A 15,412-nucleotide genomic window follows, 5' to 3' on the forward strand; every position below is an offset into this window, starting at 1 on the left:
CCCCATCACACCAGAGGCGGTCCTTACTACGCGCAGCAGGTTCTCAACACGTTCATAAAATTTTTGAGGACGTAGTGGAGACGTGATGGAATTGCGAAATCCCTCCACTGCTACGTATCTACCAAGCCTTTACTGCGTACGTCCCTTGATATCGCTACGATATCACTGTGTCCAATCGGGTTTAACTACGGTCATAACACGCATGTGATCAGGCTCCCGCCACGCTCACTAAGTTCCCGCCATGCTCACTGGGTTCTTACCACGTGCCCAACCAGCGCGCAATACGCTCACGTGACGCAAGCAGGAAGTGCTGCTTCCTGTCACTTCAGTTCTCGCCTCTTCTCTCATCAGTGGTTCTCCAGCTCTTACATCATTATATTCATTATCCTCATAACGTCATGCTGCCCAAATTAACTTCAAACTTTCCATCAGTCTGTGGTAATGACCAAACTGGAGCGACTTTTCAAGGTGGAGCTGGTGACGTAGAATATTTTCATTTGGCAACTGACCACCACCACCACCACTGACCAGACGTCCATTTCATCACCAGACACGAGACCTGGGGTGGGGGAGAGGAGAGAAAATGTTGTGCTCTGATAAGATATTCTTATTTTTCCTCTTTCTTCTATTCTTTCCTGTCCTCTTTCTCACTCACTTATTCACTCACTCACTGACTCACTCACTCTGAATCCTGTCCTCCACTACCACCACTACCACCATCAGTTCATTCCTCCACCACGGACACAAACACGTCTTGAAGGAAGGTTAGTCCGCCGCCCAGAGTCACCTCGGCTGTCTGGCTGGCCACCCTGCGTGCCGCGGGACCAGAGGGGCGGCGGTCGGGGTTGCGGGTGTAACACTGTGTATGTATATTGTTTGTGGTTTAATTAAGGCGTGTACACACTTGTTGCATTTCCACGTATCGGATCACCGTTGCGTAGCAGTGTTGACAGGATAGTGCTTCACCGTTGCGTGTCAAAATATGACACAAAGTTACGCAACGGGTTCGATCCGCCATTTTTCGGTATTTTGGCGTCATCTCAAAGGAATGATACACAACTCACCAACCTTGTGTGTGTGTGTGTGTGTGTGTGTGTGTGTGTGGACAAGGAGCGTGGGATCGTCCAGTTGCATGTTCAGTGTTGTCGTGGACGGGCATGAATATTTTTTGCAATTTTGACCCCAATTGCAGACAAACTCAAAATCAGTTGTGTGTATCCTTGTCACGTTTTGATACAGTTCCGTCACATGCTGGAATTTCAAGTCAGTCAACACAGTATTGTTTCATTACACATACATAGAGTGTAGACACCCACCAACTCCGTCATTCATTTTTCCTTTTATTGATTTGATGTTCATGAATAAAACTAAACGTGGCCACAGACAACTGCACATTTGCACTCATGGCTACGGTCAGGAACAAACTGAATGACACTGTTGCATCACTCAACGATGATACACCACGCGGATAGGCAAAAATGGGTACAATACCCTGTTGCACCGTAACGCATTATAAGGTGATACGCAACGATGAAACGATGCGTGGAAATTCAGTAAGTGTGTACACACCTTTAGAAAGTGTTGGTGGTGATGATGTCAGTGTGCTGTGTATTGGTGGTGGTGGTGGTGATTGTGGTGGTAACTATTGGTGGTGTGTTTGCTTGTTTTGCATCGTGAATATTGATTGATTGAGTGGCTGAAAGATTGACGGATTGATGGATAGATTGCCTGTCTAACTAATAGATTCACTGACTGACTGATATTTGGACTGACTGACTGACTGACTGACTGACTGATTAAATGAATAAAATACTAACTAAATGACTGACTATCTGGCTGACTGATGATTGACTAACTGACTGTCTATTTGGCTAACTGACTGAACCTGACAAGTGTGTAGAGACAATGAAGACGACAGTGGCAAAGGGAATCGGATAAGCGCCTGACACCACGTATATGTCAACGATTCCACCCACGCCCACGCCCGTGCTATGTGGGTCCGCGTGTAGGTTGGGAGGATGTGTCGTCAGGGACTCCCGGTTGACACATGGGATGCAATTGATGAGCCGTTGTGTCCTCGCCTATCGTGGTCATGCGAAGGGGCAGATGCGGAACTGGCAGTGGTTGTGGTGGTGGTGGTGGTGGTAGTGGTATTTATATGCTTGTGTGAAGATAGATGGATAAGCGGGTAATTTGATGGGTTGATAGATATGTAAATAGACAGTTGGGCAAACAAATAGATAGATGGATAGGCAGGCAGATAGATAAGTCAATAAATTCGTAAATAATTAACAATATAGATGTGTATGTAGATAGAAAAAAGTCTATATTCCTCTACTTAGTGTCCTGTCACCCTGGTTTATTGTCAGAAATACTCGTATATCAGGCGGTAGAAATGGAGAATGAGAAAAATAGTACAGTCTGCCTTTTAAGCACCTTGTTTATTGCCTCGCGAGATTTGCCAACACTCGCTGTACAACAAGATACAATTTAATATTTCCTGCTTTGACAAATAACAAAAGCTGGACACGATAACGAAGAGGAAGATGTCACAATAACCAATAAATCGACATGTGGTATTTGTATAAGCATAGCGTCTCATTAATAAGAGATTTAGTGACAGATAGTTATCATAAACATATATACATGCGTCCTGACTTCACAGATAACCTTTTGCTACGGCAGTAGTCTCTTAGCGGTGGTGGTGGTGAACACAGTTGTGGCGGTGGGCTATACTGACCCATGCACATCCACACACACCAGACACACACACACACACACACACACACACACACACACACACACACACACACACACACAAATAAAGTGAAGTGTTGCTATATTACCGACAGTTTTCAAGGAGCACCAAGAGGCAATCAGTATGAGAAACCGTTCAAGCCTTCACCACACTGCCTAATCTTCGTCTATTAAAGGTATTTATAAGGCTATTCACTTAATGTTAGGTTTTCTTTACATATGAGAGTGAAAACAGTACGCAAATATTTTCAAGTAATGGTATAAGGAGCATAAAAGAGCAAGGCGTCTGTATTACCCTCTCATATTTGTTTCCTTCACTTACCCTCGGCCAAACATGTGTCACAAGGTAGCCACCAGTCTAACATTTCATTTAGTCTAGTCAAAATTTCTCTGTGTGGCTTAATTTTGGTTTGGTGAGATGATAAAGGCTATATATGGATGTCCCGCCGCCGGTGTTGCCTCCAGGCCGCTTCCCCCCCGACGGTCCCCTAGCCAACACCCTACACCCGCCCTCACCCACCCGTCACCAGCCAGTTGGGTCAAATACTTTTTTTCCAATATTTCCTGACGCTAATATTACGCTTCCATGGTATGTTTTTATGGTTTCTATAAATGTTTCGTTGTGTTTGAAGTGTGTTCCGCGCCTGTGCTGGGTAAATATGTGGCGTTTAGTGGTGTTTTATGGCGTATGTTAAAGGCTTTTAACGCTCAAAATTTCCCACCTGGAGTTTTGAGCTTTTTCATTTCAAGGTATAAGTGGGCCTTTATGGTAGCAAAAGAGTGCCTGTCCTCTTTTAAGTGTGAAATCAATCTATTGAGTGAAATATGTGGACTTTGAAATGGTGTTTGGTGCTGTTGTAAAAAGCTCTTATTTTTCTTTATTTTATTTGCTCACGTTTCTGCTTCTCGGTCTAACACGCTGTAGAATGCCCTAAAAGATAGCTCAGACTCCCTGAAATGTGATAAAATACACGCCAAGTGAAAATGGCTTGACTTTATAGGACGTTTTAAGAGATTTATGGGTTAAAATGTTTTGTACTTTTAACGTACTTAATTTAGACCTTTTTAAAACCAGTTAAGCTGGAGATATTTTGATATTTTGAAAATTAGTTTAAGTATTTATCACGTCATAAAATAACAAGCATTTGGCCGTGGCTTCGTTTTTGTAAAAGTCATTTTGAAATGAAATGATTTACGTAATTTAGCCGAGTCACCCCCGTTCCCGTTCTCTCGGATGACCACAGCCCACCCAGGTAGTGGCTGGCGCCAATTTTCCAAATCCACAGTTCGTCGATATTTTGCCTAATATCTAGTGATTTCTACGTGTTTTCGTGGGTTTCTAGGTTCAGATGTTTAGATAATTGTAGCAGAAAGAGGAAGAAAGTTGAAATAAAGGAGGATAAAGAGGAAGGGAGGAGGAAGAGGAGCAGCAGCAAAGCCATAATACTTAAGTCACCCTCCATTTCCTGAATATTTTGTCTAATATCTAGTGTTTTGATGTGTTTCTAGGCTCAGACGTGTGGATGGAAGGAGGAGGAGGAAGAAGAAGGAGTAACAATGGAGAAGGATGAAGAAAAATGAGAAATAAAGGTGGAATAGAGAAGAAGCCAAGGTGTAATATTTAGGTAAGTTCTTTATAATGCATACTGTTGGTTTTGGATAGATTTAGGTATTTTAAGTGTATTAGCATGTGTTTGAGTGTAAATATGTTTGGGAGAACTTTGAGGGATTGTTAGATCTTTTGGTATTTTACGATTTTGAGTGGATTGAGTGTGTTGAGTATTATTTTGAGTGTGGTTTACTTTAGGATTGGTGGTGTTCTGAGTGTTATAAGTGGTGGGGTGGGGGTTTAGTGGTCTTTTGGGTGTGTGTGGGGATATTTCATTAAATATTGGGTGTTTCTAGTGAGTTTGGAGGTATTTTAACCTGTTCTGTGTTTTCTTAGTGTGTTCTGGAATGTTATTGAGATTTTAAGAGGGTTTGGGTATGTGTGGTTTGTCGTGGGTGTGTGTAAGAGTGAATTGGGCCTATACAAGGATTTTTGAGTATGTTTTGAGGCCCTCAACAGGCTAGCTCAGTGTCAGTGGGCCCTTATAACAAGTGTCCTTTATCATTGATTACCCGCTTCGTTCCCAGGTGACGACAGGCAGAATGAGGTGGACGTGGCGGAGGCTGTGGGCGGTCAATTCACGGCGCAGATTACCTACACCTTGCACCACACTGACTGCCCGCCGCTGTTCACTAAAGTCGGGCAAGCCTGTGTCTCCGTGTTCTGCCCTGGATATAGGAGTAAAGGAAATTGTGGTTTTGTTGTTGTTGTTCTTGTTTTTCTGTTAAGATTTGTTTGCTCTTCTCTCTCTCTCTCTCTCTCTCTCTCTCTCTCTCTCTCTCTCTCTCTCTCTCTCTCTCTCTCTCTCTCTCTCTCTCTCTCTCTCTCTCTCTCTCTCTCTCTCTCTTATCTAGTGTAGTGTAGTGGTGTTCACTACATGTGTGTGTGTGTGTGTGTGTGTGTGTGTGTGTGTGTGTGTGTCTAGGGATGATATTGGTAACTTGGGTGTCTGTAATGTGTTTTGGGTGAGCTTTTTATATTTTGAGGTGTTGCAGGGTGTTTTGGGTTAGTTTTGAGTGATTTAAGTTGTTTGTGTGTGTGTCAGTTGTGTATGGTGTGTTTTGTGGTGTGGTGTCAGTATTGGTGCATACTGTGTGCTTGTAGTGAATTGTAAGTGCGTTTATTGGTTCTATGAGGTTTTTCATGTTGGCAGTATCCAAGGGGATTTGACAAAGCTAGGTTCAATGATTTCAAATTGTTGACCATTATAACAGGTTCAGCAGTGTTCCAAATTGATATGGACAGTAAACTGAACAATTGTTTTGGTATTTTGTAAGCACGATCGACAATTTGGAAGTGATCATTTAGTGGGTAGGTTTGTGTTGGTGGGTTTAATTCACAGTACATAAGCCGGAGAACATTAAGATGAAAATAATGACAAATATTTAATGTGATTCGCAATATACATAGAGGTGGATGAAATTGAGCAACTTTGCTTATTGTAGGCAACATTAATGGGGACCTTTGACTGTCTGTGTGGGAGTGTAAATTTTGTTGTTTGTCGGTTACTTGTATTTCAAGGAAACACGGAGAGCTAAGATGAACAGCATTGTGGTAACTTACTGCTACGGTTTCTCTCTCGTAAAACACCATCTAGTCAATCTAAATTTACCTTACGATAGTCTAAACCATGAGTAATAGTGATGTTAAAATACAAAGCCAGCATTTCACCCACAGAGTGCAATAGTGGCAGCGCTGCAAACGATGAACACGGAAGAGGCACTCTTAACAACAACAGTCAGTCAGTCAGTCAGTCAGTCAGTTCTCCACAGTGCTGGCAGTAACACGAAATTCCGAAGCAGCGCATGTGTGACGGCATCTATGATTACTGCAGTAACGGAGAGGTGAGAAGAAGGCCTTGCTTTTGTCAGTATCTAACATAAGGCTTAACTCATGCCCTGAACTCCTTTGTTTCATATAAAAGTTGCAGATTTTCTTACATTGTATACAGTACAATACAAAATCAAAACTTGACAGTACTGAAGCAAATGCCTTTCTTGTGGCAGGATGAGTTTGTGCAGCTGTGTGGGATTGAGGAGTGCCGGGAGAAGAATGTCGGGTGTGTGTGAGCCTGTTTACATCAACACTCGAGAGTCATACTACTGCCAGTGCTGGCCATGCAGTGTACAGACTCGTGTCAGAAAGTTCAAGTGTGAAGGTGAGGCCTCCCTGAACTGTCAATGTCACTCTACGGTCTGTCTTCTTAAACTTGTCATTCCTTCACCTCTTCATTTAGCAGCAGCCTAAAGTTAGTTATTGTGGTATTTTGTTATTGTTGGCATACATCAACATGCATTTTGTCTCACGAGTATTACTAAGATCAGCGATTTATGGATAGGTTGTTCTTTATGATTAAGTTTAATTTAAGCTTGCCATATGCATTTGTCATGAGTACTGATACCATTTTTGTAGTTTTCCTCAACGTATTGTTGAATGTGTTCCTGGAATGTGTGTAAATCTATCCTTAAGTTGCAATAAATCTGTGTTTCTGAGCGCGTAATTCTCCACCCTCAGACGTTGATGAGTGCGTGGAGTCGCTTAGATCCTCTCCCTGTGGACCATCCCCTCAGCAGTGTTCGATCCGCCCAGCAGCAGCAACGGTCAGGAGAAGGCGGTCATTGAAGTGTCAACTCCCCAAGCTGGCACGGTGGTGGGTGTTGTGCTGGGCTCCCTTGGGGTTCTTTGCCTAGCTGTTGGAATAAGTCAAACAGTTTTTCACTTCTTTATACTGTGGGGTCTTACTCTGGTTGTGTTGTGGCTGTGCTGTGGCAAAGATGGCGTAATTAAGCAGTGGGTGAGATTCTTCCAAACTTTAAACAATTCTAAATTGTTCTTGACACACTGAGAATATTCCATTACTATAAAGTTAGCCGACTCATACTTCATACTTTTTTTTTTTTTTCATCTCACCTGCAACATTTTCAGTGTACAGATGTTTGATGGGTTCCTGAAGATGCGTCGACGTGTTATCATCCACGCAAGCTTCCCCAACCCAACCAGTGTACCACAAAACAACATGCATTCAGGAGGACGGGAGGAGGGAGCGAGCGGCTGCATGCACTATTGAACGGGACAGCATTACATTCTTCCCACAGTTGTATGACTACACTGAAGCAAGCCCAGAATAAAGTGTTGAGTGACCATGATGTGAGTATTGTGGTTTGTACATTACCCTTTTATCTCCTTGTGTCTCATTTTAAAAGGTTTTGTACTTTCTTGTTATTTTTTTTTTTCAGAACTTAATAATGTTGACGCCATTTCAATGTTGTTGCATCTCTTGTTCCAGGAATCAGCACTACTAACACCAGAGAAGTGAGGGAAGTGTTTGGAGTGAGCGTACAAGACCTACAACAGACACCACACTACTACTGCCGGTGTAGCCAAAGGAACAAGAGGAGGCAGAGGAGGAGGAAGAAGATGAGGAACAAGAGAGTGATTCTTGGAGACGTACCAATGAAGTTCTGCAGGTTGGCCACAAATCTTCATTACTGGTGTAGTGTATTTCATTGATCATTTGTATATTGGGTGGATAAATTTGTAGATTTTGTAGACAGTTGTAGATGTGAAGTGGGTAAGGTTTTTTGCCATGCCTTATCTACACCAGCAGAAAACCGTGATATGTAGAAGTTGTGATAGAAGCATTGTGATAGGAATATACCGTGTACATATGCATAGAGAATTTAAAAGAGGAGAGTGTAGACCAAGAGAGGAAAGTAACCTCTTTTAGAGATTTCAGTGAAAGTTTTACTGTAGCGTTAGACATATCAAAGGCTTTTGATAGAGTCTGGCATAAAGCTTTGATTTCCAAACTGCCCTCCTACGGCTTCTATACTTTTATCTGCAACTTTATCTTAAGTTTCCTTTCTGACTGTTCTATTGCTGTTGTGGTAGACGGCCACTGTTCTTCTAAATTTATTAATAATGGAGTTCCTCAGGGTTCTGTCTTGTCACCTTCTCTCTTTCTATTATTCATTAATTAACCAAACTTGTTGTCCTATCTACTCCTACGCTGATGATACCACCCTACATCTTTCCACGTCCTTTCAGAGACGACCAATCCGTCAGGAAGTCAACTGATCACGCAGGGACGCCAAAGAACGCCTGACTTCCGATCTTTCTAAGATTTCCGATTGGGGCAGAGAAAATCTAGTAGTTTTCAATGCCTCAAAAACTCAATTCCTCGAAAAATCAACTCGATACAACCTTTCAGACAGGTATCCCCCTCTTCTTCAGTTACACTCAACTGTCTCCCTCTTCCACAATGAATATCCTTGGTCTGTCCTTTACTCATAATCTTAACTGGAAACTTCACATCTCATCTCTTGCTAAACACAGCTTCTTTAAAGTTACGCATTCTGAGGCATCTCCGCCAGCTTTTCTTCCCCTCCAATTGCTTACTCTATATAAGGGCCTTATCTGCACGTGTATGGAGAACTCTTCGCATGTTTAGGGGGGTTTCAGTTACAAAGTTTTACTAGATAAGGTGGAATTAAAAGCTTTTCGTCTCATCAACTCCCCTCCTCTGACTAACTATCTTCAGCCTCTTTTTCACCGCCGAAATGTTGAATCTCCTTCTCTTTTATCGTTATTTTCATGCTAACTGTTCTACAGATCTTGCTATCTTTATGCCTCCCCTCGTCCTGCGGCCTCGCTTTACAAGGCTTTCTTCTCATCCCTATTGTGTCCAACTTCCCAACGCAAGAGTTAACCAGTACTCTCAATCATTCATCCTTTTCATTTGTACAATCTGGAACTCCCTACCTGCATCTGTATTTCTGAATTCTTGCGACTTGTCTTCTTTGAAGAGAGAGATATCGAGGCATTTCCTCCCTTGTTTTGGCTGACGCTTTTCCACTTTTTAGAGAGCCAGCACTCAAGTGGGCCTTTTTTTTTTTTTTTATCTTTTCTTTGTTTCTTGCCCTTGGCTGGCGCTCTTCCTACATGAAAAAAAAAACCTCTCGGGACACAAGTCCTCTGCTCATCACTCATCATTCGTCGACGTGTTATCATTGTACCACACGGGCTGGGATTTTCATTGAAGGAAAACTCTCTTCCAAGTCAATTTTACATATATTTCAAATAAAGTAAAGTACATTCGAACAAAAAACGATGAAAGTGACGCGGCACTCTGAACCAACAACAGAGAAACACGAGAGGCACCCTTAACACTCTCCTCACTTGAATACACGACTTAACTCCACATAATGACACCCTCGATTATATTAACACGAAATTCCACTGCCCTGATCACATTACCAACCTGATCAGAGACCCTCGCTCACCGTGACGCGTCCACACCCCACCAATGTCCGAGTAGAGAGTGCCACTCACTCCCTTCATCCGAGATCGCGTCCTTTCCTGCCCCCCACTCAAATCTACTGCCCCGCGTGCCAATTCACGCAATGTTAAATACCCTGCCTTCCTTACTCTATTCCTCCTTATACATGTTGTAGTACACTTCATGCTAACACTAATATTTCTACCATGCACAACATTCCAAAATCCCTACTCATAAAGTTCCTCCGCTCGTATTAATTATGCGTTTGGTACGGCAGTTTTCCTCCTTAGGCCTACAGAGCCACCCACGCAAACCCGATCCACCTTGGCTCTCCTTAATATACCATACTTATCGTTACATCATCCACAATACCTTCCTCAACCCTCTGTACTACAAGACAACAGGCATTGAGGAGGACGCCATTTCAATATTGTTCCATCTCTTGTTCCAGGATTCAGTACTACTAACGCCAAAGAAGTGAGGCAAGTTTTTGGAGTGAGCGTGCATGACATACAACGGACACCAGACTGCTACTACTGCCGGTGTTGCCAAAGGAACAAGAGGAGGAAAAAGGAAGAGGAGAAGAAAAGGGTGATTCTTGGAGACGTACCAATGAAGTTCTGAAGGTTGGCCACAGATCTTCATCACTGGTGTAGTGTATTTCATTGACCATTTGTAGATTGGGTTGATAAATTTGTAGAATTTGTAGACAGTTGTAGATATGTAGCGGGTATGGTTTTTTGCAATGCCTTATCTACACCAGCAGAAAACGGTAATATTTAGAAGTTATGCATAGCATTGTAATAGGAGTGTACGGTGTACATATGTATATAGTATTTAAGGAAGGAGAGTGTAGACTAAGAGAGGAAGGTAACCTCTTGGGTCACGATTCCTCTGCTCATCACTCATCATTCCTGTTGTGAAGCACAAAGGTATTGTTACGTGTTTCCCGAGATGATGTTTTGTGAGTCTTTCAATGCAATACTTAATTTAAGTGTCTGGCCAGTGTCTTGTAACGTGGTGCAGTTTTTGTTACTTGTATTTATTTTTCATACCTACTGATATGACGATATCTTGTGAATGATACTCCTATATATTTCTAATGGCAACACAATATCTCTTGATATAATAAAATGCATAATGTATCGACTTGTTTTCCTATCAGTTGAAAGAGATGCAAAACAATATCTGGTTTGCAAGTGAAGCGAAATTAGTCAACAATTTGTTGCATGGCGCCACAGCGTCTGAGGTGATATGATGCCACAATATAGTTGCATGGAAATACTAGTAGTAATGTGTAAACTGACACACTCCCGTTCATGATGGCGAAGGTGGGCAGGTGTGGGTGTTGGCGGTGCTGGAGAAGATATTTACATGCTTGTGTGTAGATAGATAGATAGATAACTTGGTAATTTGATAGGTTCATTCATAGGGAAATGAACAACATTTCGATGGTGTATACACTGCTACAACAATAAACTTATCAATCAATCAATTAAACATCAATCGGATTTAAAAGGCGAGTGATTAGAGGGTGGCGATCGAGACTCCCGAGACAGGTTTGCTCTGCGTCACTCGGAGGGATAAACGGTCAACGGGGCCCTATACTGATTAGCCTGTGTGTTAATCAAGCCAATTACTTCGTCTAGGAACATTTGTAGCATGTACAACAATGATTTGGCGATCTTTTTGCGGCTTTTCAAGGTGGATCTGGTGACGTAGAATATTTCCATTTGGCAACTCCCCACCACGTCCACCACCACCACCGCCGCCAGTGACCAGACGTCCTCTTCCTCACCAGACACGAGACCTGGGAACACGGTGACCGCCCCACTTGCCCCACCTAGTCCACCAGCTCCACCTGCTCAGTGAGAGGGTGAGTCTATTAATAGAGTGGAGGTAACAAACATGATGAGACAGTGATGGGACGGTAATGGGGCGGATAATTTAATAGAAAGCTGTATAATAATGCACTGAAGGGGTGACGTGACGTGTGGGAGTGAGTGGATAGTGAAGGGTAGTTAATTACTGGTGCCACAGTGTCATTAGTGATGGGACGGTGATGGGACAGTGACGGGGTTGACAGGCTGTACTAGGAAGGTGTGTCGTGCATTGAAGGAGTCACATGTGGACAGTTAGCGGTAAGGTAGTTAATTAGGCGTATGGTAGTTATAATGCGTGGGGAGGGTGGTGCCTGCTTTAACAAGAAACACAAGAGGGCATGGCGAGGTGGACTGCTGGAAGATAATTACACTGAACTCTGCTTTATGTAGTGCATCAATCACCACCACAAGATGGAGACACTCTTTGTAAGAGTTACACGCCGCCTCCTGACACTTCTAGTAAACACCCACTCTCTCTCTCTCTCTCTCTCTCTCTCTCTCTCTCTCTCTCTCTCTCTCTCTCTCTCTCTCTCTCTCTCTCTCTCTCTCGCCTGCCAGACGTCAGTTTTCTCCGGAACACGTGGATCTGTGTGTCTTGAGTCACTTCATTATATAGTGAGGGCGGCTGCGGAGGCGTATGGGCTGACTGGGGAAGCTTGGGCGTGAGCATGCATGGGCGGGACAAATATGGGCGGCAGTGGGTGTGGAGCTGTTGACGCCGCCCATAGCTTTGTGTGTGTGTGTGTGTGTGTGTGTGTGTGGTAAGTGTGTGTGTGTGTGTTTGTGTGTATCGGGATTCTCTCTCTCTCTCTCTCTCTCTCTCTCTCTCTCTCTCTCTCTCTCTCTCTCTCTCTCTCTCTCTCTCTCTCTCTCTCTCTCTCTCTCTCGTGTCGTCTGGTCTGGTCTGGTCTCCTTGCTGTGTCTCGTCTTGTTGACCAGCGTCTGAGGTGATATGATGCTACAATATAGTGGCATGGAAATACTAGTAGTATTGTGTAAACTGACACACTGCCGTTCATGATGGCGAAGGTGGGCAGGTGTGGGTGTTGGCGGTGCTGGTGGAGATATCTACATGCTTGTGTGTAGATAGATAGATACATAAGCTGGTAATTTGTTAGGTTCATTCATACGTAAATTGACAACAGTTCGATGGTGTATACACTGCTATAACAATAAACTTATCAATCAATCAAGTAAACATCAATGAGATTTAAAAGGCGAGTGATGAGAGTGTGGGGAACAGCGGGGGAGGGGGAGGTGGAGAGGAGACGAGCGAGGCTCCTGAGACAAGTTTGGTGTGCGTCACTGACAGGGATAAACTCTCCGTGTCAAGGCCCCATCACACCAGAGGCGGTCCTTACTACGCGCAGCAGGTTCTCAACACGTTCATAAAATTTTTGAGGACGTAGTGGAGACGTGATGGAATTGCGAAATCCCTCCACTGCTACGTATCTACCAAGCCTTTACTGCGTACGTCCCTTGATATCGCTACGATATCACTGTGTCCAATCGGGTTTAACTACGGTCATAACACGCATGTGATCAGGCTCCCGCCACGCTCACTAAGTTCCCGCCATGCTCACTGGGTTCTTACCACGTGCCCAACCAGCGCGCAATACGCTCACGTGACGCAAGCAGGAAGTGCTGCTTCCTGTCACTTCAGTTCTCGCCTCTCTTCTCTCATCAGTGGTTCTCCAGCTCTTACATCATTATATTCATTATCCTCATAACGTCATGCTGCCCAAATTAACTTCAAACTTTCCATCAGTCTGTGGTAATGACCAAACTGGAGCGACTTTTCAAGGTGGAGCTGGTGACGTAGAATATTTTCATTTGGCAACTGACCACCACCACCACCACTGACCAGACGTCCATTTCATCACCAGACACGAGACCTGGGGTGGGGAGAGAGAGAGAAAATGTTGTGCTCTGATAAGATATTCTTATTTTTCCTCTTTCTTCTATTCTTTCCTGTCCTCTTTCTCACTCACTTATTCACTCACTCACTCACTCACTCTGAATCCTGTCCTCCACTACCACCACTACCACCATCAGTTCATTCCTCCACCACGGACACAAACACGTCTTGAAGGAAGGTTAGTCCGCCGCCCAGAGTCACCTCGGCTGTCTGGCTGGCCACCCTGCGTGCCGCGGGACCAGAGGAGCGGTGGAGGGCGGCGGTCGGGGTTGCGGGTGTAACACTGTGTATGAATATTGTTTGTGTTTTAATTAAGGCGTGTACACACTTGTTGCATTTCCACGTATCGGATCACCGTTGCGTAGCAGTGTTGACAGGATAGTGCTTCACCGTTGCGTGTCAAAATATGACACAAAGTTACGCAACGGGTTCGATCCGCCATTTTTCGGTATTTTGGCGTCATCTCAAAGGAATGATACACAACTCACCAACCTTCGTGTGTGTGTGTGTGTGTGTGTGTGTGGACAAGGAGCGTGGGATCGTCCAGTTGCATGTTCAGTGTTGTCGTGGACGGGCATGAATATTTTTTGCAATTTTGACCCCAATTGCAGACAAACTCAAAATCAGTTGTGTGTATCCTTGTCACGTTTTGATACAGTTCCGTCACATGCTGGAATTTCAAGTCAGTCAACACAGTATTGTTTCATTACACATACATAGAGTGTAGACACCCACCAACTCCGTCATTCATTTTTCCTTTTATTGATTTGATGTTCATGAATAAAACTAAACGTGGCCACAGACAACTGCACATTTGCACTCATGGCTACGGTCAGGAACAAACTGAATGACACTGTTGCATCACTCAACGATGATACACCACGCGGATAGGCAAAAATGGGTACAATACCCTGTTGCACCGTAACGCATTATAAGGTGATACGCAACGATGAAACGATGCGTGGAAATTCAGTAAGTGTGTACACACCTTTAGAAAGTGTTGGTGGTGATGATGTCAGTGTGCTGTGTATTGGTGGTGGTGGTGGTGATTGTGGTGGTAACTATTGATGGTGTGTTTGCTTGTTTTGCATCGTCAATATTGATTGATTGAGTGGCTGAAAGATTGACGGATTGATGGATAGATTGCCTGTCTAACTAATAGATTCACTGACTGACTGACATTTGGACTGACTGACTGACTGACTGACTGATTAAATGAATAAAATACTAACTAAATGACTGACTATCTGGCTGACTGACTATTTGGTTAAGTGACTGAATGGGCAGATGCGGGAACTGGCAGTGGTTGTGCTGGTGGTGGTGGTGGTAGTGGTATTTATATGCTTGTGTGAAGATAGATGGATAAGCGGGTAATTTGATGGGTTAATAGATATGTAAATAAACAGTTGGGCAAACAAACAGATAGATGGATAGGCAGGCAGATAGATAAGTCAATAAATTCGTAAATAATTAACAATATAGATGTGTATGTAGATAGAAAAAAGTCTATATTCCTCTACTTAGTGTCCTGTCACCCTGGTTTATTGTCAGAAATACTCGTATATCAGGCGGTAGAAATGGAGAATGAGAAAAATAGTACAGTCTGCCTTTTAAGCACCTTGTTTATTGCCTCGCGGGATTTGCCAACACTCGCTGTACAACAAGATACAATTTAATATTTCCTGCTTTGACAAATAACAAAAGCTGGACACGATAACGAAGAGGAAGATGTCACAATAACCAATAAATCGACATGTGGTATTTGTATAAGCATAGCGTCTCATTAATAAGAGATTTAGTGACAGATAGTTATCATAAACATATATACATGCGTCCTGACTTCACAGATAACCTTTTGCTACGGCAGTAGTCTCTTAGCGGTGGTGGTGGTGAACACAGTTGTGGCGGTGGGCTATACTGACCCATGCACATCCACACCCCAGACACACACACACACACACACACAC

This window comes from Portunus trituberculatus, chromosome 38 (assembly GCF_017591435.1).
Source record: "Portunus trituberculatus isolate SZX2019 chromosome 38, ASM1759143v1, whole genome shotgun sequence".
Classification (NCBI taxonomy): Eukaryota; Metazoa; Arthropoda; class Malacostraca; order Decapoda; family Portunidae; genus Portunus; species Portunus trituberculatus.